The sequence below is a fragment of the Eptatretus burgeri genome, chromosome 4, assembly GCF_056783735.1.
Source record: "Eptatretus burgeri isolate ZD-2024b chromosome 4, Ebu_testis_v1, whole genome shotgun sequence".
Lineage (NCBI taxonomy): Eukaryota > Metazoa > Chordata > Myxini > Myxiniformes > Myxinidae > Eptatretus > Eptatretus burgeri.
The window spans coordinates 95,436,355-95,442,354 of NC_140964.1; the positions used below are offsets into that span (position 1 = coordinate 95,436,355).

At 44.4% G+C, this 6,000-nt stretch overlaps 1 protein-coding gene across 8 annotated transcripts in view; it reads right to left on the reverse strand.

Moving 5' to 3' along the window:
* Positions 1–6,000, reverse strand: part of LOC147028710 (uncharacterized) — a 247,602-nt gene that overhangs the window by 240,814 nt on the left and 788 nt on the right. For 7 of the 8 annotated variants that reach the window (XR_015057677.1, XR_015057675.1, XR_015057679.1 and 4 more), the window contains exon 2: positions 1,060–1,294. The gene's annotated coding sequence lies outside the window, so the exon portion shown is untranslated. Of the gene's footprint in view, positions 1–1,059; positions 1,295–4,991 lie in introns of all 8 variants that reach the window. The other variant, XR_015057676.1, reaches the window with a different exon arrangement.

Genomic DNA, 6,000 nt, shown 5'->3' on the forward strand with positions numbered 1-6,000 from the left:
AGAGAGGAGGGGGGAGAGAGGAGGGGGAGAGAGAGAGAGAGGGGGGAGAGAGAGAGGAGGGGAGAGAGAGAGGAGGGGGAGAGAGAGAGGAGGGGGAGAGAGAGAGAGGGGGGAGAGAGAGAGGAAGGGGGAGAGAGAGAGGAGGGGGGAGAGAGAGAGGAGGGGGAGAGAGAGAGAGAGAGAGAGGGAGAGGGAGAGGGAGAAGGAGAGGGAGAGGGAGAGGGAGAGGGAGAGAGAGAGAGAGAGAGAGAGAGAGACACACACTTTGACTTTTATGTCCTTTTAAAAAAAAATATAAAGGATAAAAATTCAATAGAACAAAGCAAAGGATTATATACAAGAGTGGAAAAAAAGAAGAGAAGAAACCAATTCAGTTTTCAAGTAGTCGATAAAGCATTGATAAGTTTATACACAAGGAACACCCCCAAAAAATACATTAGAGAGAGGAGAAGAAGATGATAAGAAGAGAGAAAGCAACACAGGCACCACACGTACCGCCGGAGACTGAGCAACAGCCCCTTGCATTTGCACGTGCGTGCCAAGCGAGAGAGAGTGTGAGTGAGAGTGAGAGCGAGAGCGAGAGCGAGAGCGAGACTTCTCCCCTTTGTTACGAGAAAATTCAAGTTTCACATGGTGAAGTATGTTAGTACAAGCATCAAAATAAATAACCAGGAAAGGAAGGGGTAACAAAGAGGTAATATTAAATTTATAAATTGATTCTTGGAGCACCACCAACCATGCTACATAAGGATTGTTTCACACACCACCGGTTTTTAAATAAAGCAGGAACTTGAATTTCAAACTCAAAAAGAACACGCGACGTAATCACTGCTTTAAAAATAGTTAAGACGTCATCAGCTAAAACATCAGTGTTCTGCAATTTTCGCTTGCTCGATTAAGAAATGGCAAGTTTATGCTTCAGAACACAAAAAGTTTGCCAAAAGACATTCATTTTTACATTGATACAAGACATTAAAACCAAATATAAAAACACAATGTGTAAAAGACAAACCGAGCCCCGGGATCACACGTGACATGGTTCCAAAAAGCGAGGCCAACCTTGAACATTCAATGAAAATGCGAAAAATGGTCTCCGGGGTGTCGCAAAAGGGGCACAATTCCGAGTGTTCAGGACATATATGGTGGGACAGGACGTTGCAAGGCAGGATGCTGTGCGCCAGCCACCACTGCAGATCGCCCGAGCGCTTGACAATATGTTCTCTGTTCATCACTTGCCATTTTATTGTAGTGGAATGGTTAGCTTGAAGCAGCGCTCGCCAATGATCTTGTGGCTCTGCAGGTTTGTCAGGAAAAAGGGTGAGAACACATAGATTGTACAATGAGAATTTCTCCATCCGGTTAAAGGGCATAAAACTTTGAAATAAAATTAACAGATTTGGGAAAGGACATTGGGAAAGATGGAGGGCATCTTCAATGTCTGGGTCCCATTTTAACCCGGTTTGCTTAAAGGTCCGTAGGATCACAGAGAAAATTCTGCCAATAACTCTGATGGACCTCACACTGGTGGCCATGGCAATGTCAGCAGCTGGCTTCCATCTATGTACAAGGGGGGTCCTGAGGTGTTCAACTCTGGTAACGCCGACATCAATGAACTTTTGCATAAAATATCTGTCACTACAGACCCCATTAAAAAAGGACTTAAAAATATTGGTTCCTTTAAAAACATCTGAAGGGAGTAAGCACTGGTATCACGGCGAAAAAAAAACGCCTGCCATGCTTCCAGCATGTTTCGGTAAAACAGAGGGACCAATGTCATATCCACGTGCTTCGTGTTGAGAAGAAAAAGCTCCTCACCATAGCCAAGTTTCCCAGCTTGCTTAAGCAAGCAATGGGCAAAGGCTTTCCATAAGATGTCGGAGTATAGAAGCCTTCGTGCTGAAAGGAGGCGGAAAGCCATCACTTTGCTCGTTACCTCTATGAGCCCTGTCCACCCTCTGCAGTCGGTAGGCTTAGTATTCCTGGCCGGAGCCAGTGCTTTTCCCCCAGAAAAAGTCCAGAAAAAGACTTTGAAGTTTTCTTAGGATAAAAGCTGGGGCCTGCAGTGCATTAAAAACATGCCATAGCATTGATGTCGCAAGATTATTAATGACTAGAGTACGACCCCGGTAGGAAAGCTGCTTCAATAGTCCCCTCCATTTTGTTAACCGCTGCTCAGTTTTGCGAATGAGCGATTCCCAGTTTTTTGAAATAAAAACTGGAATTCCAAGAAAGACACCGAGGTAGTGTATTCCTTCATTGGTCCATTCAAGCTGCCCTGGCAGGGTTGGAGGGGGAGTCTCATTATGTGGACCTAAATAAAAAGCTTTGCTCTTTTCCATATTAACTTTAGTCGAGCGAGCCAGGCTAAATTCCTTGACAGATTCAACCAAAGCACGAACATCGTTATCTGAGTGCACAATTTTGCAGAGATCATCCACAGAAGCAATAGTTTTTACGGGATTTTCTAATGGCAGAGGATAAAACCCTTGTAGCTGCGTGCGTAAACAATGTAGTAAAGGTTCAATTGATAGGGAGTATAGAAGGCCAGACAGGGGGCACCCTTGACGGATACCTTTGGCAACAGGGAAAGGCTGGCTTAAGATGTTATTTACTTTGAGCACACTAAAAATATTATTATACAATATTTTGATATAGCAAGTAAAATTTTCCTAAAAACCAAACCCCCGTAAAACAGCAAAAAGATAAGAATGATCAATTGTGTCGAAAGCTTTTTCTTGGTCTAAAAACACCAGACCAACATTTCTATGTTCAGCAATACAAATATCGATCATGTCACGGACAATAAAAATACTATCGTGTATTGCCCTTTTAGGAATGGAATAAGATTGATCGGAGTGTACAATCTCCTCAATCAAAGGTGTGAGGCGGTTGGCAAGAACTTTCGAGAAAATCTTGTAGTCCGTGCAGAGGAGCGAAATGGGATGCCAATTTTTAAGTTGCTGGAGGTCTCCTTTCTTAGGTATGAGAGTGAGTATGGCCCTGCGACAGCTAAGTGGTAACGAGCCTGATCGTAGGTTATCAACCAGGAGGTCAAGCGGCTCAGGTCCCAACAAATCCTAGAAGGCTTTGTAAAACTCTGCAGGGATTCCATCAAGTCCAGAAGCTTTACCTATCGGCAAAGTTTGCAAAGCAATAGAAAGTTCATCAAGAGTCACTTCCTTGTCAAGTTTTTGACATGCAGATTCAGACAAGGTGGGCAAAGAGGTGGTTAAGGAACGAATCATGTCTTCCTTAGTGTTTCTGGCACAATACAAGTGAGAAAAGTATTGTTTGGTCAAGCTCCTGATGTCTTTTGGATCGTGTATTGCTCGGCCTCCTGGTGCCCGCAGCGAAGTTATTTGCTGGTTTCTCTTTTTTTGCGCTTCTAACGCAAAAAAAAAAAAAACTTGGAAGGAGTATCGATAAAGCTGTAGTTCTCCATTCACAGCCTTATTAGAGCCCCTCTGGCTTGTTTTGTACAGAGTTGAGCGAGGAGGGCTTTCTTCGTTGTTAGTAGAGAACTAGTCCTTTCAGCACTGGGAGTTTGAAGGCTTGACTGGAGAGACAATATTTCTTTAGCAATTAGACATTGCAGCGCAGATTCATTCTTGGTACAAAAGTTGCTATATTGCTGGCAAAAGGTCCTGATATGGGTTTTCGCATTGTCCCACCATTGTGCGAGGCAGGAGTAGGAAGGTTCCATAGTTGTAAAGCTTCCCAAAAGGCTCGGAAGGCGACAGGAAAAGCGTCATCTTGCAGAAGACTCGCATTGAAGGTCCAATGGGCAGTGCCACGATTTCGAACCGGGGAAAGTATATGAAGAACAACTATGTGATGGTCCGAAAAGCCACTTGAGGTGATGTCAACATGGTCGATGACATTTAAAGAGTTGTTATTGATGTAAAATCTGTCTATCCTTGCAAGAGATAGCCGGCCATTTGCACATCGGCACCACGTGTATTGTCATGCAGATGGGTTCTGGAGTCTCCATACATCCATAAGGGAGAATTTGGACAATGCCCTCTTTAAGGGTGCCGTACTTGGTGGGTGGGGCTCTTCTCCATTACGATCAAGGGTGGGATACAATGTGCAATTAAAGTCCCCACACAGACAAACAAGACCATCAAAATCAAGGTGTGTGAGGAACAATTACAACTGTGTGAAGAAAACTAGTCTTTCTGTGCTTATACTAGGTGAATATACATTTATTAAAGTGTGTTTATAACCATTATAAAGGAAATTAACTTAAACTAAATGCCCTTTAATAATCTCCTTGAAAGTGACATTTTCAGGACAGAAAGAGGGATTTAAATAAATAGCCACTCCAGCACGAGGACAGGTCAAGCTACCAAAGAACCATTGTCCTTTCATGATGCGAGTCCATTCGCTCGAGCACAAAGAGCTACATGTTGTCTCTTGCAAAAGAACAACATCAAAATGTTTTTGCTCGACAAGCAGCTTTACCTGAGCTTTGCGCAGGGGTGAACGTCCCCCATTTATATTTAAAGTTACAACAGAAAATGTCATGGTGTAGGTAGGGAGGGATTATCAGGTGAAGGGAAGTTGGGTTGTGCTTGTAGTTCTTTCCGAGCTTTCAATACACACTTCCTAAGGCGAAATACTTGTGACTCGGTCACACCAAGTTGTTCAGCCTTGGGGAGGAGACGTCTTGAAGAGGTTATAAAGCCAGACAGGTTCGGGAAGGTTATAATCTTAACGTTTTTCTTTCTAAAAGTGTCCTGAAGAAACTGGAGAATTTCCATGGGTGATAAATCATCATCACCCTCCAGTTCCTTGGCTATTGCTGGGTCATTCCAGACCTCGCTACCAGCACTAGAGGCAAACGACGAGGCCCCATCTGAGTCGTAATCTGAATGGTTTTTATTTTTCTCCTCACACACTGAAGTCGCTCTCACAACGGGAAAATCGCCTTCTGCTAAAGGTGAAGCTGTTTCCACAGCGGGAGTTTTAAAGACCGTAACAGGGATTACCGTTTTTGTATCGGAGGCTTCGCATTCTCCCTCTGGGGCTGTCACTTCTTCCTCCTCCATTACCTCAGACACTTCGTCCTCAGCAGGGCGCGCGACAAGAGCAGGTTCGTGGTTCTTGATTTTAATGTCAGTGACCAGGGCAGTGACCACATCTTGGGGCGTTGCGCTCGGTCCTTGTTCGTGAGAGGAATGAACGGAAACGTCTCCTCCCTTTTCAGCGAACACACTGAACCTGTTCTGCAGCAGAGGACCAGCTGGAGGAGCTTCTGTTTCTAGGATGGAAACATTGCGTTCATTCGATGGCGCTATCTTTTTCGAACAGCTCGCCTGTGTGTCCTCACTTCCGCTTCCTCTTTTATAATTCCTCTTGGAGGACACAGTGATAAAACCCGCGTCATCAGCCAGGGAATTATTGGTTTCCGCGCTCGAATGTGAAGGTCGATCTCCCGTTGCAGATGCGCCATTATTATTACTAATATCGACTCTAGATGTGCCACTAGGATCGGCGTTTGTTCCTAACTGTCTAGATGTGCCACCGGATATATACTTCGGGCGAGCACCTTTTAAATGTCCGAAGGCACCACATGTGAAACACGTCATTGTCTCTGTTGCGATGTACATTCGGTAATTTCGATTTTTAACTCCCAACGTTGCTGAGGCATTGAGCGATTGAGCGTTGTTTTTTAACACCATGTAACAGTGCCACCGGAAGGTCATAATATGGCGGACTGTGGAATCCGAACGCAAACGAAAAGGACACATGGAGATTTTTGACACCACCGTGCCAAACTGTTTTAAAACGGACAAGATCTGTTCGCTTTTAACGAAAGGCGGCAAATTAAATAAAGTGATTTTCACCGCTGGTGAGTCCAACATACTAACGGTAACGAAAATATCTGGCGGTAAAGACAAACCGGTTTCAACCGCCTGAGTGACGTCGCGCTCCTCGGAAAGAAAAACAACAACTCGTTGGTTCATCTTCGAAGCTGCGAACACATTTTCGAAACCA